This window comes from Manis pentadactyla, chromosome 3, assembly GCF_030020395.1.
Source record: "Manis pentadactyla isolate mManPen7 chromosome 3, mManPen7.hap1, whole genome shotgun sequence".
Taxonomy (NCBI): Eukaryota; Metazoa; Chordata; class Mammalia; order Pholidota; family Manidae; genus Manis; species Manis pentadactyla.
Window position 1 is genome coordinate 132,216,095 of NC_080021.1, and position 26,497 is coordinate 132,242,591.

The 26,497-nt window shown below is 43.2% G+C and overlaps 1 long non-coding RNA gene across 1 annotated transcript; it reads left to right on the forward strand.

The window, feature by feature from the left end:
• The first annotated feature begins 535 nt into the window (after positions 1 to 535).
• LOC130682955 (uncharacterized) lies at positions 536 to 24,533 on the forward strand. The gene is made up of 3 exons (XR_008996435.1): positions 536 to 633; positions 1,857 to 1,950; positions 24,159 to 24,533. It is a non-coding gene; the product is annotated as an uncharacterized LOC130682955 (long non-coding RNA).
• Positions 24,534 to 26,497: the final 1,964 nt, after the last annotated feature.

The following is a 26,497-nucleotide window of genomic DNA, read 5'->3' on the forward strand; positions in this document are numbered from 1 at the left end:
GCTGTGTTAGGGAGCCCAGCAAACAAACTGGCTTCCTCGATTCCAAGTCCCCAGTGTATCAGCCAAGATGAGTTCTTCACTAGGTGGACACCCTCTTCACAGAGCTCTTCAGCAGGATACACATGAAGAGGGCTCCCAGCCTGTTTCCATGCATGAATTTCCCTGTTGTCTGCAATGGAGGCCATTCTGGTGGTGGTGTTTGAAGCAAGCTGCTGCAGGACCTGGAATGGCTACTCTGCCCAGGGTGGCAGGTCACAAAGCGAGCTTTGATGTGGTCTGCCTCAGCCAGAGCTGCCAGCCAACTCTCCTGCAGACTATCAGCACCACCATCTGCACACACCCGAGCCTAACGTGTCATTTTCGCCTTGGGAGCAAATCATGGCTTACGGAAGTCTCTGGAAATGTTGCCAGACAATGACGAATGATGTTAATATGACTATTAAAACTCAACAAAGCTGTCTCCTTGTTAACAAAGAACAATTTCAGACAAGAAAGAAACTAAAAAAAAAAAAAAAACCACCACCCAAACTCTACTCTAGGAGGCATCAGCCTTGTGGGGTGTCAGAGGGAATGTGCTATCCTACAGAATTAACACAGAAACTAACAACAGAGGCAAACCCTTTCCTCCTCCAGGTATGCACCGTGGCTCCTGGGGCACAGGTGCTCTGCATGTGGGGTCCCTGGCAAACGCTAAGGCAGGGCTGGGAGTTACCATGTGTCCCTGGTGCCCCATAGGGAGCCTCTGGCCCACACATTTGGCTCTTTCCTCCCTTTACTCCCACAGATGGGGGTGATCCTGGAGCAGACGTGCTCTGGCTGGTGGGGACTGACTCGGTCCTGATCCTGCCTGTGCTCTATCCCAGCTGGGGAGCTGGGTATTTGCCCACCTTCTCTGAGCCTGGGCTCCCCTCTGAACGCATTAGCCTCAGGGGATTGCCAGGAAGATTCTATAAGAAAAACTAACACGACTTGGCAGTTACATAAAACGCTTAGCACAGTGCCTGGCGAATGCTGGCGTTGCTGTTGTTAGCAGTTATTAGAACTTCCAGAAAACCATTCCATCTTTCTGGCCAGTGCAGTCCTGGGGAGTAGTTGGTGAACAGTCAGAGGGGACCGTTTCCATTCAGCTGGTCCCAACAAGATACTGACTTGTCATTCATTCAATGAAATGTTTATTGAGAGCCATGCACAGCATGGGATTTACACTGGTGTTTTAGATGAGACTCTGTAATTGTACATTTAAATAGCAATTTAACATTTAAAAACCTTTAAATCCTTCTTTCTCACAGAGATTTTAATTAAATCACTGTCTTTCTGATTGCTTTGTACACAAATCTTGCTATCTTTGTAACATCCCTGGATAACCCCGGAAAGACAAATCTCTTGTACATGGGCATCACTTTGTCAACCAAACTGGAATGACTGATGGGCCCCAAGGTGTAACAGTGACAAAAGAGGGATGTCTGGGCCTGTTTGAGTGGAAAGGCAGGGGCGGGGGAAAGCATTTCTTTTTATTTATGAATGCCTCAATTTAAACCAACAGTTCAGTTTTACCAAACTGATTCTGGCTTCCCAAAGTCTGCAGACTCTAGATGGGGAGAGTGCTGGAAAATATGCCCAAAGCTCTTTCAAAACTGCAGCTGTGAACTGAAGCACCTGAGTTCCTGAGCATGCAACAATGTGTCCCTACACCTGCAGAGAGAGAGAGATGGGGTCACACTGCTTTAAGCACAGGGTCTTGTTCCAGTGGGTGACCTGGCCCTCCTTCCCTCCTATTTTCCTCAGCCCATTAAACTGTTGCTCCCATTCACAAGCTTTCCCTTATCTCTGTTCTTCACCTTTGTCTTAACATTTAGGTCACAGATGAATCTTCTGAAACACCGATGACGGAATGGAGTCTTTCCTCAGGAAGATGAACAGATGCACATGGTGATCAGCTGGAAGCTCAAGGTGCTCCTCACTTTGCTTCTCCTCCTTTCTAACCCCAACTGCCTGGTCAGCCATCCTGCATGGCTGGGCTGAGGCATGTGCACTGTAGGCTCTGCAGGGGCTGGGGGTGTATTAGTCAGGCTTCTCCAGAGAAACAGAACCAGCAGGATGTGTCCATATAGAAGATCAATCATGAAGAATGGCTGACGCGATTACGGAGGCTGGCAAGCGCAAAATGTGTGGGTAGGAGACCCGGGAGGCTGATGCTGTGGTCAGAATCTGAAGGCAGTCTGTCTGCTGGCAGAACTCCCTTTTGCTTGGAGGACATCAGTCTTTGTTCTCTTCAGGCCTTCACCTGATTGGATAAGGCCCACCCACATCAAGGAGGGCAACCTGCTTTACCCACAGTCCTCCCGCAGACATGTTCATGTCATCCAGCAACACCCTCTCAGAAACACCCAGGGTAGTGGCTGACCACATCTGGGCACCGAGGTCCAGGGAAGCCAACACATAAAATTAATTGTCACAAGGGGCAGGGGGCTGGGGATCAGATCATGGGAAGCAATCCCTGGCAAATCAAGCTTCCTTGACCATTATTTTCTTTCCCTGCCCTGGTCTCTTGCCCCCTGTGTCCATTTCCTTTGCCTAAATAGTTTATTGTTTCCATGTGGTTCTCTCCCACAAGTGAGGACGCTGGCTAAGAGAAAGTGCGGAAGCCCCCACAGCGCACAGCCAAAGCCATGTTCATGCAAACAGGCCATGTTCTGGCACAAGTCTGTGGGTTTTGTGTGCGGTTTGTTTTCTGCAAAGAGGGCTGGCCACCATTGGCTGCCACTGGCTGCCCCATGCAGCCCCCAGGCCCACCTGGCCATGCTGGTGTGGACCGCTCAGCCCCTGGCTGTTTTGCTGAAGCAGGAGGGCCCCCATTTCTGAGAGCAGAGCCTCTTTCCCACGTCTAGTCGTGATGTGGCCACCTGCGTGCTGGTGTACAAGGCAGGCTTTGGAGCAGGGCCCCATTGCGGTGGCTTTTCCTGCTGGGGGCTCCTAAACAACACGTCCGCTCAGCAGACCATGGGCCAGAAGCACTGTGGCCGGCCTGTGTGCGTGAATGTGTGGGGGCGCTCGAGTGTAAGTGTGACTGTCACAGCTGGGGGAGACTGAGGGGCCTTGAGGGGGCGGGCATCCAGCCCTGTGTGTGATCCTGCGAGCCTCACACATGTGCTGGGGGCATGGGGGTGCGGGCGGGGCCATGGATGTGTGGAGAAGGGAGGGCACGCAGGCCCACGGCAGACATCACCCGGGGATAGGTGAGCAGAGCTACAGGAGGGCTGCGGACAGTCTCTGGGAATCGCTTTACTGCCTGTCATGTCTGTGGCCCGTCCCCCTCCCCGCCCCGCTCTGCTGGACAGGTGTTGCCAGGTTCACTGGGTCTGTGCCTTGCTTCTCACACCGCCATGGGCTCCATTTACTCTCAGGTATGTCCAGGCATCATGTACAGGGCGAGGCCCAGGGCCATTCAAGGGGGCGCCCTGGGCATGGGGTGGGGGCAGTCCTGCCTCGTCCTGCTGCAGAGCAGGCTTCCATGGTTTACTCAGCACCACATTGAAACAAAACTCCATCAGGATAAAATGAAAGGAAGAACTCACTGAATTCACTATAATTAAATTCTGTGTCCCGGTGGCAGCTGTCAATGGAAACCAAACCAAACAAGCCCCACATTTCCTAAGAGCCAACACCACCTGGGTGCTAACTGGTTGGAAGACAAGCTGAGTTTCTTTCTTGTTTTCAGTCCTTCTTTCTTATCTGGGTGCTGTCCTCCCCATGCCTGTGCATGTCTGTGCTTCTTGGGAAAAGCATTGGGCCAGAACGTGGGCAGGATTCAGAAGCCAGAGAAGAAAGCGCACTCCAGCTATCTCAGCAGACCTGTGGCGCTTAAGGAAAGCTGTCCACTGCGTGCCTGCGCTTCCGTGGCCTCAGCCAAAAATCACCACCGTGGAGCTGCCCCCAGTGGGACCCCCACGGTCCCCCAGCTGTGTGGGATGCCCCTGCCCCCTGAGGGTCCCCACGGTCCCCCAGCTGTGCGTGGTGCCTCCTGACTGCCTCCTCCCTGAGTTTGGTCATGTGGAGCCCACAAAGTCCCTCCTCTTTCTGACCCCCTCCCCACCCAGAAAGGTGAAGGCGATATAGACGTGTCTCCACTCAATGGGTGCAGGATAGCCTACATAGTGTAAAATTACGCTGATTCCAAAACATTTCCTAAGGCTCAGGAGACACAGTGTAAACCTGACCTTTGTCTTCTCGCTGTGCATGCAGATGCCAGCCTGCTCTGAGGTGACTGAGAGCTGCAGTCCTGTGCCCCCCACAAACTTGTCAGAAAGGCACCACACAAGCCACCCCAGGCTGCTGTGCTTTCCAAGCCCTGCAGAGACGGTCTCCATGGGAGTAGCTCTGTAGGGGTGAGGTTAGGGACTCCGGGTCCCGCGCTTTGGCTCCTGGGAGTGCATTCAAAATGGCCTTTGAAAGGACTGTGCACTGCAGCCAGGGGGTTGTTTTGTTTTGTTTTGTTTCTTCTTACAGGCAGCTAGGAGGCCTAGGTCTCCCCTTAGAGAGGTCTGCTTGAACTGGAGGCCCAGCTTACCTGCCCCGGCCACCACCCTTTCTGGGCCTTGGAATACCCCCACCCCACCTCTCAGCCTGCTTTTGAGGGTGTTCCTCTTCAGGATGCTTTGAAGAGCCTGCCTGCTTACATGGGGAGAAGCCCAGGGAACTGACCCTGTGCCTCCCTCCTCCTGCGCCTCCCCATCCCCGCCCCTCCCCATCGCTCCCTGCCTCTTGCCTTCCTGGGGCCGCTCTCACCCCACCTCCCTCCCTCCCCTTGCTCTTCCTGATTCTCTCCCTCTCCTTTCCCCTCCCTCCCTGCCCCACTCTCTCCCTCCATCTATGTTTTTCTTTTCGTCAGAAAATAAATCAAGCAAACAATCAGGCAATATGCATCCCCAGCTCACCTGTGAGCCTGCACATTAGCTCTCTGCCAGCTGCCACCTTTCTTAAATACACCCTCATTATGTGTCCAAAGCCAGTGGATAATACTGCAGTGTGCGCTGTCAAATTTCACCCAGGTATGCATTCCTTTGCAATAATTTATTTTCCTCATTCAAGTGCTTTCAAGATCAGTACATGTTGATACCTATGACTTAGCTTCTTCATTCTTGTTTCATTGTATGAATATGCAACAATGTATTTATCCAATTCCTCATAAGTAGAGGTGGCTGTTTTCAGATTTTTGCTATTATGAACAATGCCTTTGTTAGGTCTCTATGTGATCATTTGCTGAGTTCTCTAAATTGCACCTAGTGTGGAATTAGTCTAGTCACTCCCTGCATATTTTGCTAAATCTGTACACAAAGTAACAGTCCTCAGGATTACCCATCCTATCAGCACTTAGAATTATTAGACCTAGTATTTCCTCTAATCTGATGGATCTTACTATTTCATTTATTATTTACTTTTCAGGATTTTGGTGTGGCTTTCACACACTCATGGACCACTCAGATTGTCTTTTTGGTGAGTTAGCCCTTCCTTTGCCCATGTGTTCCAGTTGCACTGTTCCTGTAGACTGAATGTTTGTGCCCCCCCAGCCCCAAATCCATATGTTGAAATCCATCCCCCAATAGGCGGTAGGGCCTTTGGTAGGTAATTAGGTCATGAGGATGGAGCCCTCAGGATGGGCTTTGTGCTTGATAACAGGGCCCCAGAAAGCCCCCTCGCCCCTCCTACCATGTGGTGCAGGGAGAAGGTGCTGTGGGCCAGGAAACAGCCTCATCAGCACCACACTGCGGGCACCTTGATCTTAGACTCACTTCTCCAGAACGGTGAGGATTGGATTTCTGTTGTTTATAATCTAGCTAGTCTGTGGTGCTCTGTTAGAGCCACCCCAAGAGAATAGGACAATAGTCTTTTTCTTACCCATTTGTATAAATTTTCATATGTTGTGAAAATACCAAGCTTCTGTGGTTATGAATCTGTCTCTACTTTCTTTTGCAGTTTCCATATGGATGATATGCATCACCTTCCAATAATGGTTTTGACTTTTGCTTTTCTTCCTAATCATTCTCTCCTTTCCCTGTCCTGTTGGGCCGGTTGGCCCTTCAGGACAAAGCAGACTGGAACTTCACACCTGATTTTCAAGGGACTATTTCTAATCTTACTTCTTAACGGTAGTAACTGTTGTAGATTCTCAGCAGATAATGTTCACTGACTATGGAAGTTCCTTCCTATTACTAGTTTCTTGATGTGTTTCATAATAAGTAAGTGCAGAATCTCATCAATTGCTTTTTTTCTGCATCTTTTGGGGAATCACATGCTTTTCCTTATTTAATCTATAACATAATTAATTACAACATATTTCCTGATGTTTATTTTTGCAATGTTTGGGTAAAGTGTATTTGTGTGTGACATACATTGACAGACTGTAAATTATTTTTAGGAGTTTTGCATTTGCCTTTGTGAGACTGGCCTGTTTGCCTTGCTTGGGTTTCTCTCTGTTGCCCGTCTGTGGATCAGTCTTCTAGATAAAAAGTTGCGGGGGCTTTTGTTTCTGTTTTTTGTGATGTTGGGTTGTTTATTTTGTGCATCTGTGGCAATAAATGAGATCTCAGTGGTGGTGTGGATTTGACTGATCTCTGCAACTGTGCATGGCAGGAGGCCTGGAAATGGGTATCCAGATCCTGGTAAGGGGTGAGCAGGGCAGCTGCGGCCGCTGTGCTTACCATCAGACAGATAGACTCCAAAACAAAGACTGTATCCGAAGACAAGGAAGGACATTACATAATGATAGATGGGTCAACCCAACAAGAGTTTCAGACATTAACATTTGTAAACATTTAGGCATCCAACATAGGAGCACCTAAATATATAAACAAATATTAATAGAAATAAAGGGAGAAATAGACAGCTACACAATAATAGCAGGAGACTTTAATAACTTGCTTACATCAATGGATAGATCATCCAGCAGAAAACAAATAAGGAAACATTGATTAACACATTAGATCAGATGAACATAACAGATCTATACAGAACATTCGGTCCCCAAACAGCAGAATACATATTCTTTTCAATTCCATTCCAGGATAGGTCACACATTAGGCCACAAAATGAATCTTAATAAATTTAAGAAGACTGAAATCATATCAAGCACCTTTTCCAGCCACAATGGTATGAAACTAGGAACCAATTTCAGGAAGGAAATTGGAAAAAATACAAGCACATAGTGATTAAAATACATGCTATTAAACAACCAATGGGTCAAGGAAAAAAGCAAAGAGGAAATTTTTAAAAACTTGAGACAAATGAAAATGGAAACACCATTCCAAGAATCTTTGGGACACAGTGAAAGCAGTTCTAAGAGGGAAATTTATAGCAATACAAGCCTATCTCAGGAAATTATAAAAACCTAAAATGCACAATCTAACTTTACATTTAAAGGAGATAGATAAAAGAACAAAGTCCAAAGTTAGTAGGAAGGAAGAAAATAATATCAGAGCAGAAATAACTGAAATAAAAACTAAGACAACAATAGGAAAGATCAATAAAACTAAGAGCTGGTTCTTTGAAAGAAAAAAAATCAACAAACCTTTAGCTAGACTCATCAAATAAAAGAGAGAGAGCCCAAATAAGTAGAATCAGAAATGAAAGAGGAGAAATTACAACTGATACCACATAAGTACAAAGGTCTTGAGTGAGTACTATGAACAATTACACACCAACAAATTAGATTAACCTAGATAATGGATAAATTCCTAGAAATATACAATCCTCCAAGACTGAATCATAAAGAAATAGAAAATATGAATAGATTGATTACTGGTAATGCAATTGAATCAGTAATCAAAAAACTCCCAATGAACAAAACAGAGTGCTTCATGGGGGAATTCAACCAACCCATTGAAGAAGAGTTAATGCATAGCTGTCTCAAATTATTCCAAAATATTGAAGAAGAAAGAACACTTTCAAATTCATTTTACAAGGCCAGCGTTACTCTGATACCAAAACCAGACTAAAAAAAGAAAAAGAAAAAATAAGTTAGAAGCCAATATCCCTGGTGAACACTGATGTAAAAATATTCAACAAAATATTAACAAACCAAATTCTACAATATATTAAAAGGATCAAACACCATGACCAAGTAGGATTCATTCCTGGGATGCATGTATAGTTCAACATCTATAAATCAATCATTATATACCACATTAAAAAAACAAAGGCTAAAAATCATCTAATCACCTGAGTAGATGCAAAGAAAGCATCTGACAAAATGCAATATCCATTTATGATAAAAACTCTCAAAAAATTGGTGTAAAGGGATTGAACTTCAGCATAATGAAAGACATATATGACAAGCCCACAGCTAACATCATACTCAACAGTGAAAAGCTAAAAGCTTTCCCTCTAAGATCAAGAACAAGACACAGATACCCACTCTCACCACTTTTATTCAACATAGTATTGGAAGTTTTAACCACAGAAATTTGGCAAGAAAAATAAATAAGAGGCATCCAAGTTAGAAAAGAAGTAAGATTGTCACTATTTGCAGATGACATGATCTAAATATAGTAAACCCTAAAGACTCCACCAAAAAACTGTAAGAACTAATAAATGAATTCAGTAAAGTTGTGAGATACAAAATTAATGGACAGAAATCTATTGCATTTCTATACACTAACAATGAACTATCAGAAAGAAAAATTAAAGAAACAATTCCATTTACAATACCTAGGAATAATTTTAACAAAGGAGGTCAAAGACCTGTATTCTGAAAACTATAACACATTAATGCAAAAATGAAAGATGACACATAAATGGAAAGATATACTGTTGTTCATGGACTGGAAGAATTAATATTGTTAAAATGTCCATATTACCCAAAGCAATGTACAGATTCCATGTCATCATTATTAAAATACCAATGGCATTTTTCACAGAAATAGAAAACTGATGCTAAAATGTGTGTAGAACTACAGAAGACTCCAAATAGCCAAAGCTATCTTGAGAAAAAACAAAGCTGGAGGTATCATGTTCCCTGATTTCAAAGTACGCTACAGTAATCAAAGCAGTATGACATAAAAACAGACACATAGATCAACAGAATAAAGAGCCCAGAAATAAACCCATGCTTATACGATCAATCTATCACAAAGGAGGCAAGAACATACAATGGGAAAAAGATAGTCTTCAAGAAAAGGTACTGGGAAAACTGGATAGCTACATGCAACAGAATGAAATTGGACCATTTTCTCACACCATATACAAAAATAAACTCAAATGGACTAAGAACATAAATGTAAGACTTGAAAACATAAAACTCCCAGAAGAAAACCTAGTCAAGAAAATGTTGAGTGAAAAAGACAGATAAAAAACCAAAGAGAGAAATTTTTAAGTTAAAGATATAAAATTTAGTAAATTTAGTAAATCTCACTTACAAAATCATCTAAGATAAGTGTTTTTTTGTTCAGTGCTTTTTGAGGGCTGATTTAATTTCTTTTATTGTTATAGACCTATTCAGGCTTTTAATTTATTCTTGAGGCAATTTTGATCACACGTATTTTTCTAGAAAACTGGCCGTTTTGTCTTGGTATTCTCACTCATGGTGTGGGGACACGATGCCAACCTATTGGCTGACCTGGTGGTACAGCAGCACTGAGTCTTGTGTCTTTCCCATGTTTTGTTTGCTCTTTTCTTCTTAATTAAAACTTCCAGAGTTTCTATTCATTTCTTTTCAAAAATGATCTTCTGCTTTTGTTAATTCTCCCTCTCTGTTTTTCTAATTCCTTATATCTCGTTTCTTTCTTATTCCTCACTTGCTTTCAGTTTACCCTCTTTTTTATATTAACTTTGTGAGTTGAACAGTTTATTCATTAGTTTTTGGTCTCTTTTTCTTTTCTAATAAATTTATTTAATTATGTGGTTCTTCCTCTGTACACTGTTTTTATACATTTTTATATGTGGTGTTCTTGACCAGTTCTGTATGTTTTACAATTTTTATAATGGCTATTCCTTGGGCATAAAGTATCTTGGGTTGTTCTGTAGACAAACACTATTACTAACTGTAGTTTTACATTTTTGTCAGAGGAATCATCTATGGCACAAGCTAGTAGTTCTTTTCTGTAAAGGGCCTGATTATAAATGTCTGGCTTTGAAAGTCACACAGTCTCTGTTGCAACTACTCAATTACCATTTAGGGCAAAAATAGCCAAGCACACTACATAAATGAATGAGCACCACTGTGTTCCAGTAACTTTATTTATGGACACTAAATGTGTACTTCACATAATTTTCACATGTCACAAAATGTACTTCTTCTTTGATTATTTTTCAGCCATTTAAAAGCATAAAAAGAATTCTTAGCCTCTGGTAAAAAACAAAACTGGAGTGGGCTGAATTTGGCCCATAGGCTGTAGTTGCTGATCCTTTACTTGTTTATTAGCTATGTTTATTTGTGTTTACTTGAACACTTATGTATATGTTGATTATTGTTTATTTCTCTTTCTTCTCCCTCTTATAATATAAGCTCTATTGGATAAGGATTTTCATCTCTTTTATTGCCTGATATATTTGTCAAGCACTTAGAAAAAATGTGTGCCATGTAGTATAAAGTACTCAAAGGTGTCTATTAAATAAATGAATTTGTGAATGAGTGAAAAAGCTAAAGACAGCATTGCCACCCTCTCTGTCCCAAGACCACACTCTGAATCCATCACCTTGGTGAGTCAAAAGCAGAAAGCGTTTTTGACTCACAGCCCTTAGGATGCATCCTGACACATGTGAAACTGGTCAGGACAGGTGAAAAAGGCTTCTTCTAGAAGATTCTTGAGCCTAAAGCTAGGAATTATGCCAAGGATAGAAATATTTCTTTTCGATTTCTACCCAGCAGAAATGCATGGCAACATTAAATCCCTCCTGTGTCCCGGGTGGAGATAACCCAGGAACAGAAAGAAAGAAAATCAGACACCCATGTCTACACAAAACAAAAATGTTTAAATATTTATAATCACACCTATTCAAATAATTACTCAATGCAACTTACAAAAAGATGAACACTATTAAGATTTTTTTTCTTTTTAATGGAAGGAAGGAAAATGAGGGAGGGAAAAGAAGAGCAGGTGTGAGGGGACAGATCAGTTCCAAAAATGCCCCCACAGAGTTCTGCCACATCTGAGGGCACTGGTGTTAGCAGCTTGGTTCCGCTTTCAGCGACCAAAACTAGAAGCAAAGTGACATCAATGCCATGATGGCACGTCCTTGAGGGAAAGAACAGACTGGGGCACCAGGGGTAGGCAGGAACGCAGCCCTGCTGGCTGGCTGGGGAGGCCCAGAGGCACAGCTCCCAGAAGCCCCCTCAGGGAGGCCGAGTTCATGGCTGTCCACGCTGTCCGTGGCCTCTTCTGCAGCCCGCAGCATCCACGACTGCAAGGTCGGCTGTCCAGGCTGCCAGAGGCACTCATGGTCTTTCCCTCCTCTGACCTGGACTGAATTCTCCTCTTTATAAATACTCCTTTGAGGAATATTTCCAATAAATGTCTGACTGATGCTTTGATGACACTCTCCTCGAGGACCATCAAAGGAGCAGCTTCTGAAACCAGCTGGAGCAGGCTGCCCCTGAGTGTCGTCTGCCTTTTCGCTGTCCTCCGTGGATGGCTCTTTCCTGTGGGGTGCGGGCGCTGAACCCCAGCTCCTGCCTCACCCTGGTGGGGGACCTGCAGGCTTTGGTTCCCTCATGGGGAAAGGAGAGACACCAGAACTTCCCTCCTATGCTTCATGTAAACATTAGTGAGTTCCCATGGGGTAGTGGCCGGAGCACAGAAACTACAGCCTTTTATTTATTTGATTAGAAAAAATAGTCAGATTTTTCTTTATTTCATGGGGTAGTGCAAACATATCTTGACACAAACTTTTCTTCAATCTCGTATACTCTTTACTTTCTTGGGATAGAAGCCCTTCAGGTGTGGGATTATGAGCAATAATCTCATGTGATCTGTCAGAAAAGGAGTTAGTCAGCAGAGAAGATAAATGACCTCGGAGACAGAGGACCTGAGTTTGACTCCAGATTCTGCCATCAACCCGCTCTAAGCCCCAAACTATCTGATGCTCAGGGGTGAACAAAAATGTACTCTCCAGGCATGGTGGTGGGAGGCAGAAGAAGAGCGTGTGTGAGCTCACACACAGCACACAGCCAGACTCCCCTTAAGCACTGGTGGATGGCAACTGTTCCTATCGTGGCAGTGAGCGAGACAGGCGGGTAGTGAGACCCTCATGTGTAGCCTTCCCCCTATCATCCCTCAGCATCTCTTTCCTTCTTAAAGGGAAGGTATGTCACTTACAATTTTTGGGTGATTTGGTCTCGCCCAGAGAACACTACCATGGTACATGGAAATTTATTGGCAGGATCTTGGCACATTACCAAATGTTCTTTACTTTGTTATGGCACTGCTAAAGTCCATAATTATATCAAAAGCATTTGAACATTTTCTTCTGCTTGTGTCTCATGGTGACCCGCCTGAATCACAGCCACAAGTGGGCTCTCAACACGCAGGCAGGAAACGGCCCCGGCAAACAGTCTCCTCGTGCCCCTGGAGCAGCGAACTCAGAGCCATTTCAGCACCAAGGCATTGTCTGAAAGTTGCTTCCCAAGACTATGTGTGCTACAATAAGCTATTTTGCATGCTTTGTGCACGTGACTGTACTTAAAGTTTTTTATTATTGAAATGAGATGAAAGATGCTAAGTGATAGGGAAAAAACAGTTTTTGTCCCAGCTAATTTCATCCAAAGGTAGAGATGAGATACATGTATTGGGTAACTCAGTTAACCTTGGGCAGCTCCCTAAGAAGCTATTTCTTTAGAGTACCTATATTGTGAATTAATTTTTTTATTTTTCAAGTACACTATACAAGTGGGATTGTTTTTTTTGTAGATAATTATTTTTTATTGAAGGGTAGTTGACACACAGTATTACATTAGTTTCAGGTGTACAACACAGTGATTCAACAATTATATACATGATAATTCTAGGTACCAGCTATCACCATACCAAGTTGTTGCAATATTTTGACTATATTCCTTATGCTATACATTACATCCCGGTTACTTATTTATTTTACAATTGGAAGTGTGCACTTTTTTTGTTGTTGTTGTTGTTGTTGTGAGGGCATCTCTTATATTTATTGATCAAATGGTTGTTAACAACAATAAAATTCTGTATAGGGGAGTCAATGTTCAATGCACAATCATTAATTCACCCCAAGCCTAATTTTCGTCAGTCTCCAAATTTCTGAAGCATAACAAACAAGTTCTTACATGGAGAACAAATTCTTACATAGTGAATAAGTTACATGGTGAACAGTACAAGGGCAGTCACCACAGAAACTTTTGGTTTTGCTCATGCATTATGAACTACAAACAATCAGTTCAAATATGAATATTCATTTGATTTTTATACTTGATTTATATGTGGATACCACATTTCTCTCTTTATTATTATTATTTTTAATAAAATGCTGAAGTGCTAGGTAGATACAAGATAAAGGTAGCAAACATAGTTTAGTGTTGTAAGAGAGCAAATGTAGATGATCAGGTGTGTGCCTGTAGACTATGTGTTAATCCAAGCTAGACAAGGGCAATAAAACATCCACGGATGCAGAAGATTTCTCTCAGAACAGGGGGGTGAGGTTCTAAGCCTCACCTCTGTTGATCCCCAATTTCTCACCTGATGGCCCGCCTGTGACTGTGCCTGTCTTAGGTTGTTCCTCCCTTGAGGAATCTTACCCGTCTCTGGCTAACCAGTCATCTTCCAGGGCCATACAGGGAAATGTAAGGTTGGTAAGGGCCAGAGAAGCCTTATTGTTTGAAAAGGTTAGCTTTTTACTTCTTTGCATATTTATGCCCTGTGGCTTCTATGCCCAGCATTTGTCTTGAGGTATCTTTACCACTTGGAAGATTTATGATACTCGATAAATTCAATATGAGGCACAAATTCTATTTAAGGGTTGTAATTAGGAAGGAAGAAGAAAAGCTATAGAAGTAGCAGGCGGAAGAAAACATGGGAAGATTGATTATTTCTTTGACATATCTTCTTGTAGAGTAACTTCAGCATGTATAGGTTTTAAACTACTAATTAAATTTCACACACACATTAACATAATAGGAGTACAGTTACATAACCAAAGCATACCTGTAATTACCAGCATCTCTAGTGAAACCAAGAAAACCAGTTAGGCACCTTAGGCATGTGTGAAAACTTGTCTATGATATGGTGGATATTGTCCAACTGAACTTGAACAGTCTGAGAGAAATCAGATAAATTAAAACAACCCATTCCTGGGGACTGTTCACATCCCATATGTTCTTTTAACAGTAAATAGTCTGCAGTTGTAAGATTTTGGAGCACTTCAATTTGTACTTCTCCTAATTCTTGGTTGAGTTCCAACAGTATAGATCCAGTCAAATTTGTCGTTTTACTGTATGCACAGGCCAGCTTAGATATCTCCTTCTTCATTCCCATGGCAAGTCCAGGAGCTGGTGGGATGAGTGCATCTACAGCTGTAGCAGTGCGTGGATCTTTGTTGGGGTTTTTTGATGGTCATCTTCTGGCTTGAGTCTTCCAGAGAGTGCTGATGTTGAAAGTTCTTTTTCATATCGTATCTTAGTTCATTTTCGGGGTAGCCCAATTAGGCTTTGATCCTCTGTATAAACACAAACAGACCCTTTGCCTACACTTTTATATGCCCTTTATACCATTGTGTAGAACTCATTGGAGGTCACCACACAGGAACTCCTTTTTTTTGTTGTTATCATTAATCTACACTTACATGATGAATATTATGTTTACTAGGCTCTCCCCTATACCAGGTCCCCCCTATAAACCCCTTTACAGTCACTGTCCATCAGCATAGCAAAATGTTGTAGAATCACTACTTGTCTTCTCTGTGTTGTACAGCCCTCCCTTTTCTCCCACCACCCCATGCATGCTAATCTTAATACCACCCTTCTTCTTCCACCCCTCCCTTATCCATCCCTACCCACCCATCCTCCCCAGTCCCTTTCCCTTTGGTACCTGTTAGTCCATTCTTAATTTCTGGGATTCTGCTGCTGTTTTGTTCCTTCGGTTTTTCCTTTGTTCTTATACTCCACAGATGAGTGAAATCATTTGGTATTTCTCTTTCTCCGCTTGGCTTGTTTCACTGAGCATAATACCCTCCAGCTCCATCCATGTTGCTGCAAATGGTAGGATTTGCCCTTTTCTTATGGCTGAGTAGTATTCCATTGTGTATATGTACCACTTCTTCTTTATCCATTCATCTAATGATGGACATTTAGGATGTTTCCAACTCTTGGCTATTGTAAATAGTGCTGTGATAAACATAGGGGTGCATTGGTCTTTCTCAAACTTGATTGCTGCATTCTTAGAGTAAATTCCTAGGAGTGCAATTCCTGGGTCAAATGGTAAGTCTGTTTTGAGCATTTTGATGAACCTCCATACTGCTTTCCACAATGGTTGAACTAATTTACATTCCCACCAGCAGTGTAGGAGGGTTCCCCTTTCTCCACAGCCTCGCCAACATTTGTTGTTGTTTGTCTTTTGGATGGCAGCCATCCTTACTGGTGTGAGGTGATACCTCATTGTACTTTTAATTTGCATTTCTCTGATAATTAGCGATGTGGAGCATCTTTTCATGTGTCTGTTGGCCATCTGTACTTCTTTTTTGGAGAACTGTCTGTTCAGTTCCTCTGCCCATTTTTTAATGGGGTTATTTGTTTTTTGTTTCTTGAGGCATGTGAGCTCTTTATATATTCTGGACGTCAAGCCTTTATCGGATCTGTCATTTTCAAATATATTCTCCCATACTGTAGGGATCTTTTTGTTCTATTGATGGTGTCTTTTGCTGTACAGAAGCTTTTCAGCTTAATATAGTCCCACTTGTTCATTTTTGCTGTTGTTTTCCTTGCCCGGGGAGATATGTTCAAGAAGACGTCACTCATGTTTATGTCTAAGAGGTTTTTGCCTATGTTTTTTTCCAAGAGTTTAATGGTTTCATGACTTACCTTCAGGTCTTTGATCCATTTTGAGTTTACTTTTGTATATGGGGTTAGACGATGGTCCAGTTTCATTCTCCTACATGTAGCTGTCCAGTTTTGCCAGCACCACCTGTTGAAGAGACTGTCATTTCGCCATTGTATGTCCATGGCTCCTTTATCAAATATTAATTGACCATATATGTCTGGGTTAATGTCTGGGTTCTCTAGTCTGTTCCATTGGTCTGTGGCTCTGCTCTTGTGCCAGTACCAAATTGTCTTGATTACTATGGCTTTATAGTAGAGCTTGAAGTTGGGGAGTGAGATACCCCCTACTTTATTCTTCTTTCTCAGGATTGCTTTGGCTATTCGGGGTCTTTGTTGTTTCCATATGAATTTTTGAATTATTTGTTCCAGTTCATTGAAGAATGTTGCTGGTAGTTTCATAGGGATTGCATCAAATCTGTATATTGCTTTGGGCAGGATGGCCATTTTGACGATATTAATTCTTCCTAGCCACGAGCATGGGATGAGTTTCCATCTGTTAGTGTCCCCTTTAATTTCTCTTAAGAGTGACTTGTAGTTTTCAGAGTATAAGTCTTTCACTTCTTTGGTTAGGTTTATTCCTAGGTATTTTATTTTTTTTGATACACTTGTGAATGGAGTTGTTTTCCTGATTTCTCTTTCTGTTGGTTCATTGTTAGTGTATAGGAAAGCCACAGATTTTTGTGTGTTGATTTTGTATCCTGCAACTTTGCTGTATTCCGATATCAGTTCTAGTAGTTTTGGGGTGGAGTCTTTAGGGTTTTTTATGTACAGTATCACGTCATCTGCAAATAGTGACAGTTTAACTTCTTCTTTACCAATCTGGATTCCTTGTATTTTTTTGTTTTGTCTGATTGCCGTGGCTAGGACCTCCAGTACTATGTTAAATAACAGTGAGGGGAGTGGGCATCCCTCTCTAGTTCCCGATCTCAGAGGAAATGCTTTCAGCTTCTCGCTGTTTAATATAATGTTGGCTGTGGGTTTATCATAGATGGCCTTTATTATGTTGAGGTACTTGCCCTCTATTCCCATTTTGCTGAGAGTTTTTATCATGAATGGATGTTGAACTTTGTCAAATGCTTTTTCAGCATCTATGGAGATGATCATGTGGTTTTTGTCTTTCTTTTTGTTGATGTGGTGGATGATGTTGATGGACTTTCGAATGTTGTGCCATCCTTGCATCCCTGGGATGAATCCCACTTGGTCATGGTGTATGATCCTTTTGATGTATTTTTGAATTTGGTTTGCTAATATTTTGTTGAGTATTTTTTCATCTATGTTCATCAGGGATATTGGTCTGTAGTTTTCTTTTTTGGTGGGGTCTTTGTCTGGTTTTGGTATTAGGGTGATATTAGCTTCATAGAATGAGTTTGGGAGTATCCCTCCTCCTCTATTTTTTGGAAAACTTTTAGGAGAATGGGTATTATGTCTTCCCTGTATGTCTGATAAAATTCCGAGGAAATCCATCTGGCCCAGGGGTTTTATTCTCTGGTAGTTTATTGATTACCGATTCAATTTCATTGCTGGTAATTGGTCTGTTTAGATTTTCTGTTTCTTTCTGGGTCAGTCTTGGAAGGTTGTATTTTTCTAGGAAGTTGTCCATTTCTCCTAGTTTTTCCAGCTTGTTAGCATATAGGTTTTCATAGTATTCTCTAATAATTCTTTGTATTTCTGTGGGGTCCGTCATGATGTTTCCTTTCTCATTTCTGATACTGTTGATTTGTGTTGACTCTTTTCCTCTTAATAAGTCTGGCTAGAGGCTTATCTATTTTGTTTATTTTCTCGAAGAACCAGCTCTTGGTTTCATTGATTTTTGCTATTGTTTTACTCTTCTCAATTTTATTTATTTCTTCTCTGATCTTTATTATGTCCCTCCTTCTGCTGACCTTACACCTCATTTGTTCTTCTTTTTCCAATTCCGATAATTGTGACATTAGACCATTCATTTGGGATTGCTCTTCCTTTCTTAAATATGCTTGGATTGCTATATACTTTCCTCTTAAGACTGCTTTTGCTGTGTCCCACAGAGTTGGTGCTTAGTGTTGTTGTTGTCATTTGTTTCCATATATTGCTGGATCTCCATTTTGATTTGGTCATTGATCCATTGATTATTTAGGAGCGTGTTGTTAAGCCTCCATGTGTTTTTGAGCCTTTTTGCTTTCTTTGTACAGTTTATTTCTAGTTTTATGCCTTTGTGGTCTGAAAAGTTGGTTGGTAGGATTTCAATCTTTTGGAATTTACCAAGACTCCTTTCGTGGCCTAGTATGTGGTCTATTCTGGAGAATGTTCCATGTGCACTTGAGAAGAATGTGTATCCTGTTGCTTTTGGATGTAGTAGTTCTGCAGATGTCTATTAGGTCCATCTGTTCTAGTGTGTTGTTCAGTGCCTCTGTGTCCTTACTTATTTTCTGTCTGGTGGATCTGTCCTTCGGAGTGAGTGGTGTGTTGAAGTCTCCTAGAATGAATGCATTGCATTCTATTTCCCCCTTTAGTTATGTTTGTATTTGTTTCACATATGTTGGTGCTCCTGTATTGGGTGCATAAATATTTATAATGGTTATATCCTCCTGTTGGACTGAGCCCTTTATCATTATGTAATGTCCTTCTTTGTCTTTTGTTACTTTCTTTATTTTGAAGTCTGTTTTGTCTGATACCAGAATTGCAACACCAGCTTTCTTCTCTCTGTTGTTTGCATGAAGCAACTTTTTCCATCCCTTGACTAGAAGTCTGTGCATATCTTTGGGTTTGAGGTCTCTTGTAGGCAGCATATGGATTGATCTTGCTTTTTTATCCATTCTAGTACTCTGTGTCTTTTGATTGGTGCATTCAGTCCATTTACATTTAGGGTGATTATTGAAAGGTATGAACTTATTGCCATTGCAGGCTTTAAGTTTGTGGTTACCAAAGGTTCAGAGTTAGCTTCTTTACTATCTTACTCTCTAACTTAACTCGCTTGTTGAGCAATTATAAACGTGGTCTGATGATTCTTTATTTTTCTCTCTTCTTATTCCTCCTCCTCCCTTCTTCGTATGTTGGGTGTTTTCTTCTGTGCTCTTTTTAGGAGTGCTCCCATCTAGAGCAGTCCCTGTAAGATGCCCTGTAGAGGTGGTTTGTGGGAGGCAAATTCCCTCAACTTTTGCTTGTCTGGGAATTGTTTAATCCCTCCTTCATATTTAAATGATATTTGTGCTGGATACAGTAGTCTTGGTTCGAGGCCCTTCTGTTTCTTTGCATTTAGTATATCATGCCATTCTCTTCTGGCCTGTAGGGTTTCTGTTGAGAAGTCTGATGATAGGCTGATGGGTTTTCCTTTGTAGGTAACCTTTTTTTTCTCTCTGGCTGCCTTTAATACTTTGTCCTTGTCTTTGATCTTTGCCATTTTAATTATTATGTGTCTTGGTCTTGCCCTCCTTGGATCCCTTGTCATGGCAGTTCTGTGTATCTCTGTGGTCTGAGAGACCATTTCCTCCCCTAGTTTGGGGAAGTTTTCAGCAATTGTCTCTTCAAAGACACTTTGTATCCCTTTTTCTCTCTCTTCTTCTTCTGGTACCCCTATAATGCGGATATTGTTCCGTTTCAATTGGTCACTCAGCTCTCCTAAAATTCTTTCATTCCTGGAGATCCTTTTATCTCTCTCTGCATCAGCTTCTCTGCATTCCTGTTCTCTGTTTTCTAGTCCATTAATGGTCTCTTGCATCTCGTCCATTCTGTTTTGAAGTCCTTCCAGATCTTGTTTTATTTCTGTATTCTCCTTCCTTAGTTCTTGCGTATTTCTCTGCAAGTCCATCAGCATGGTTATGACTTTTTTTTTGAATTCTTTTTCAGGAAGTCTGGTTAAATCTGTCTCCCTAGGTTCCTTCTTAGGGGAAGATGTAGCAGATGCCGAAGCTGTCTGGGTTAGTCTTGTCTGGATCATATTTTTTTGCCTTTTCATGTTGACAGGTGCTATTCACTGTCAGATGGGAGGGCCAAACTTTTCACTTGCTACTGGCCTTTCTTTACTGGGACAACTGCGATGCCTAGTGGCTTGTGTTGGGTAATTGTATGTAGGCTGGGTCTTTGTGTCTTGCCTGGCTGATATGGAGTGATCTCCCTTTCTGTGGGCGGGGTTTGCCTTAGGCTGTTTCTCTGCTTTCGCAGCGCCCGGAGGGGTAATAGAAAGGGGGGCTGTTTGGCTGTTTACCTCCATGAGGGGTCTCAGAGCTGTTGCCCAGGGAGTTAGTGCACCCGGTTTTCCCTGTAATTTCCAGCCACTGGGCTGTGACCTGTGTTGTTTCCATCTAGCTGTTAAGTCCCTGTCCCTTTAAGACTTTCAAAAAGCACTCGCTTTTCTTTGTCACAGGGGCATCAGCTTCGGAACCCGCTCAGAGGTCTAGCTGCCCTATTTCCCTAGTTTCCAGCCCTCCACACATGCACTGTGTCTGCGCTCTGGTGCGGGTGGCTGTGGCTGGGTGTTTAGCAGTCCTGGGTTCCCTCTCCCTCCCGCTGGGAGCTGGGGGGAGGGGCGCTCGGGTCCCGCTGGGCCGGGGTTGTATCTTACCCCTTTCACCAGGCACTGGGCTCTCGCACATGTGGATGAAGTCTGGCTGTTGTCCTGCGTCCTCTGGTCTCTCTTTTAGGATTAGTTTTATTTGTTGTATTTTTGAAAATATATATGTTTTTGGGAGGAGATTCCCTCTGTCCTACTCACGCCGCCATGTTGGCTCCCTACAAGTGGGTTTTTGAGAGCAAATAAGAGCATGATTAAATTCAATAACATGAACACTGATATTTGTTTTGGCAATGAAACTCACCTTTCAAAAATGATGTCAGTTGTTTCTCACTCATTGTCTTGAGAAGCGTCCGTCTGATCTTTATTGAATGCCTTCTATGTGCAGGCACTCATATAGGAAACAGTTTTAGGAGGTAAGCCTTCTGTATTCCCTTTTTATAAATGAAGAAACTGAGCACAGGAAAGGACATTAATCCCTGAGGCCTCACAGTCACTCTGGGCCATGCTGGGCTGCATCCCTGCCACCCTGCCTTTCAAGGACTTCATGGACGTCTAAACCTCTGATATGCAGTAAGGCAGGTACCAGCCACACAAGGCTATTTAAACTTAACTGTACATGTATCAAACTTAAATTAATTAAATTGAATCAAATTTAAACTAAAAATTTAACCCCTCAACGGCACTAGCCCCAATTCAAGTGCTCAAAACCCTTATTGGCTAGTGGCTCTCCTACTGAACAGCACCGAACACAGAATCTTTCCATTACTATAGAAAGCTTTCTTGCACAGGCTGCTTCAGAGGGCTCAGCCTCTCAGCTCTCAGCTGCTGCCGGAGAATCATCAGATGCCTCTGGAGGAAAACAGCATGAAAAGCTGGCCTCACTAGTTCAGGCATACCTTCCCTCCAGGTTCTGACTTCAATTCCTGGCCCTTTCGTTAGCTTTCTGGTTCCCTCCTACAGACTTTTGCCCAGGTTTTCTAGCACTCAGCAGGACGATTGGCCTGAAACCAGTCAGATCACCTCTCCCAGCACTCCCTTTCCTTGCAGATCTGTCTGCAAGCCCTCCTTTGCTCTTACCCACAAGCTCCTGTATTGCCTGGTGGGGTGCACATCCAACCATGCCTGAAAGTTAAAATAAAGGTTGTTTGTAAGCCCCATTTGGTGACAGTCCCAAGAGATATCAGCATTCTTCAAACCTTGCTCTATGCCAGCACCACCAGCCTCATGGCCTCTGCACACACAGAATGCTCATGGACAGCAGCCTGGCGATCCTCGCTGGCATGCTCGCACAACTCCTGTCAGCTCTTCTAGGCTTCCCCACCTGGTGTCTCGTTGGCACTTCCAACCAGGGGACCAGGCACAGTTCCCCTTTGGCTTCACTGAATCTCCAGGTCCCACTCATCAGTATATTTACAATCCTGAAGCCACTAGAGGAATCTCGTGCACAACTGCTGACAAGGCTCATCGTGAGGATTCTACTCTGTGCTTCTTGATGCTGCCTGGGGTTCACATTCCAAGAAGCCAGAGCAATAGCATATCCGCACACGTGGGGAGAGCGGCCTGCCCCCACTTATTGTTGGGGCTTGCCACCCAGCTCCTCAGCACCAGTGCATGTTCCCAGTCCCCCATCACAGTGGGTCCTGCAGCTCTGGTCCTCTTTTCTCAACCACTAAGGCCTCCACTGGCCCAAAAGAGAAGTGGGAGGCAGACACACTCACTACTCCCATCACCCAATCACCTTTTTGCTCCTCAATGGTGAGCCTCAAATTCAAAACTCTTAAAACCTCCATAGACACAAACCAACCTCCCCCCATACAGGTGGGTTTAAATAGACACCTGCATCTTGTGCGGAGGAGGGAAAGGGGCTTTCTGTGTGATCACTAGTGAGCTGTGCTCAGCCTGTTCAAGCACACTTTCTCCCTCAGAAGGTCTTGAAATGCTTTAGCCAGACATGCGGGTGGACTAGCTCCATCTTCCAGCCTGCCTCAAAGATTCTATGTTGCCTCTATTCTGACACCAACTATATGCAGTTTAATTCCAGCACTGACTACCTGGGGTTAACACAGACCTCACGAGTAAAGGGCAACATCCTCCAAAAGACTGCCCTTGCCTCACACCAGCCTCAGGTTCAGGGGGTCCCAGGATACCCACACTTCTGGCTAACTGCCTATAAATTCAGGAGTTCCCCTACCCTATCCGATTTGATAATTTTCCAGAACAGTGCACAGAACTCAGAAAAGTCCTATACGTGTGATGATGGTTTTATTATAATGCCTACAACTCAAGACCAGCCAAATGCAGGCATAGTGGAGTGAGGCCTGGGAGGGCCCCAAACACGGGGCTGCCGCACCCTCCCCTCGGAATCAGGGCGCACCACTCTCCTGGCACACCGTGTACCAGCCAAGCAGCTCCCCTAAGGATCAGTGTGCAGAGTTTTTACTGGGGTCTCATGCAGGGATACCTGATCAAACCCTTGGCCACTGTGATTGAATTCAATCTCCAGCTGCCACCCCTTCCCTAGAGGTTCCACTGGCTCCAAGTCCTAACCTTCAGTTCATCTGGTTGCTCTTTCTGGAGACCAACCCCTCATCCTGAAGCTATCTAGGGATGCATGATTCACTACATTAGTCTAAACTCAGCAGTGATCCAAGGGTCTCATGAATAACAAAGACTGTTCTCCCATTCAGGATGCTCCAAGGGTTTCAGAAGTTCCATGCCAGGACTCTGGGACAAACACCAGACAAATTCTTTATTATAACACCCTTATCGCTTATTCACAGTTATATGATAAGATTCTTACTCACCAAGAGACAGAGGTGGAGATCTTCTTTTACTCCCCCAAAAAAGATCTAAATACCTTCTCCTCCTTTGTATGAATTCCACAAAATCTGTCCAATATAAAAATTTGAATGTTAAGTGGCAACAGACTGTATTTTTTACTTGAAAAAGATAATATTGCTATTGCTGCCTCTTCTACCATGACAAATAATATCAATTATTGCTCTTGCTTTTGGGGTGCATATGATACACTACCTACATGCAATAGACTAGGTAAAGGCAACAAGTATAAGAGAATCAGACTTGAGAAAATTGTTTTAAAGTTTACCTCTTGGAACTGATTTCCACCAAAAACAAACATTGTACCTATTAGGCAGGTACATAAGCACGAATCATGTGCATAGATCAGGAAACGGTTCGAAAACCAGGTTTGCAAAAGTGTCAGGCCTGAGTGAAAATGAAAACCTCAGAATAAAAATCAATTTGCCATATAAGATTCAAGTGGTTGACCTAGAGTATGCAACAAAGCCTAAAATATATATATATGTATATATACATGTGTATGTGTGTGCTTATATACTGTGAGGAAGAGGAAAGGTGTACATTGCCTAGAACCCTGGAACCCTGATTCTAATCAGAGAAGTCCTGGAAAAGTCATGGCCAGTTCCAGCCCAGAGTAGCTTGGAGGAGCTGGCAGAGGAACCCTCCAGTAAGGATTGATACTGAGAAGGTGAAAATAAAGTTCTGAAGGGGCCGTTTTGGCCAGGCTCCAAAGACTAACCATGTTTGCCAGGACAGGGACACATCCAAACATTTGATTTCTGCAACGTTTCCATGTGTTTTCAGAATGCACCTTAGTGCCTGACCGAGAGGAAACATACGAGCCAGGAAGAAAGCGCCATACCTTCCCACGAGCCAGACGGTGCCTAGGCTGCAGCCTCCACATCCCATACACAGAGAGATTCCGCATCTACACTACACAAGGGGCTGCTGTGGAACAAAAATAGGAGTTGAGCTTATTCCTGCTTAACACCAAGAAGTGCCATGAGATTCTCATTTACTGAGCACACAGGATGCACAAACATTTTCTGAATTAGATCCTGAGAGAGGGACGTTTCCTACACTGACGCCAATAAGGATGTCTATGTAAATTTAGTGAAAGGGAGTGTTTTTGTATTTGTACTTTTTGAATTCTTGTTTTTATAAAAGCTAAAAAGTATTTCTTAGCTTTTGTCTATATGTGTGTGCTTGTCCAAAGTTGTTAAAGTTTCAGGAAGAGTAAAAAACAAACTAGAAACCTGTAGAGTGGAAGCACGCCTTACTTTACTCAAAAGGATAACGGCTGGGCTGAGAGGTAAAGCCAAAAAGTTGGCCTCCCATGGACCCCTTTGACTGTGGGGCTGGTGAATTAAACAGCAAGACAATGGATTCTGCTTCCAGCTGAAAACATTGACAGAGGCCATGCTCTCTCCTTGGCTTTCTGGACTCCTCCTCTCTCCTTGCACCTCAAAAATGTTCCTAAGAGAAGAGAATGTGCTTTGCAAGGATTCTAATAGAGTATTTCTGGGTTGTAACTTTTTAATTTATTCAACAAACACCTATCAAGTGATTGCTATGTGCCCAGGGCTGAGCTGTGTCTGCTTTCTGGCTGTTATGCTCTAATAAAGAGGACAAGATAGACAGAAGACCCTTAAATACAATTACGATAATTTCTACTAGTGATAAATGCTATTAGGAAAGCATACAGAGTGGCAGAGCAAGGGTGGTGGCACTCAATGGGATGTCTCTGGAGAGGCAAGCTGAGGCAGGGTATTTACTGCTGGGTCCTGAATGCCAAAGGCTTCAGTCACACAGGACAGGCCAAGGGGAGGGTGGGCACCTGGGAGGAACAGTGAGAATTTCAACCAGGGAACATGCCTGCAAAAACCGAGTGGGACCAGGTTGTATGGCCATCACCTGTAGATGCTCTCGGGGGGCATCAAGAGCTTCTGACACCTCAGGGTTCTAGATCCCTGAAAGACTCTCTTGCTGGAGCACACGTGCGAGGCCAAGATGGCAAGGGAGGTTGCCAGCACAAGAAAGAGGACGAGGAGAGGCAGCGGGGTGAGTGAGCGGAAACCTGGGCAGAGCGGGTGAGCAGATGCAGCTTTGGAGAAATCCTGAGACAGGCGATGCAGAGAAGGGCCGCACTGCGGGCCGGGGACCTGAACTGCAGCTCCGGGGGAGCCGCTTGGATCCAGCTCCATAGTTCGCCTGCAGAAGCAAATAGGAGCCCTCTGTGTTGCAAAGTAACCCATTTAACCCTGAGGATTTTAGGGTTCAGAGTCAGTTCAATCAAATATGAGCTCACATCAACACCCAGAGACACGAGCCAGCAACATGATTGGACTGAATCTGAGAAAATGCTCAGGGTTAAGATGCCATTCTCCACCAGAAAGAATCAGGGCTTCTTGGAGAAATGGTTGATTCTGGAGCTGAGGCAGGACAAATGCAAGGTGAGCCAGGAATGTTCTCTTGCAGAGTGTAAGAAAATGCTTAAGGAAAACCAGGGCAAAGGACACAGAAGCAAGTGTGAAGGGGCTCCTGCAGGCTAAGTCAGGAGTGATTTGAATGTCAAAATAAATAATGGTAATAAAGGCTTATAAGCTTTTAAATAAAATAGCTGTGATTTCATACAGACATAAACATAAAAACAAATAACTACAGATGGGGAGGAAGAAAGTTTTCCTTATAATATAATGCTAATAATAAATGTATAATAAATATAATGCCAAACATGATAGTAATTATTAATTCAGCCAGAAAACATGACCAAAGGTATAAATTTGTAAGGAATTGGGTCATCACATTGTCTCAGGATGTCTTTCCATAAAATGCTCTTACAAAGAGAGAAACAACAGCATTACAGGGAGAAGCTAGGACACCTCGCCCCAGTGGTCAAACCCAGCATCTCCTGGAAGGGGACACACAGAAATAGCCAAGCCCTGGTCGAAGGCACGGAGACCTTTGTGATATTCTGCCCCAAATGCACAACCTGCATCCAGTTACAAGAAGTATCAGACACACGCAAACTGAGGCACATGCTGCAAAATGCCTGGCTTTATGCGTCAAGGTCTTACCTGTTTCTGAGTGGAGGAGATTAGAGAGACATGACAACCGAGGGCAACATGTGACCCTGGGTTGGC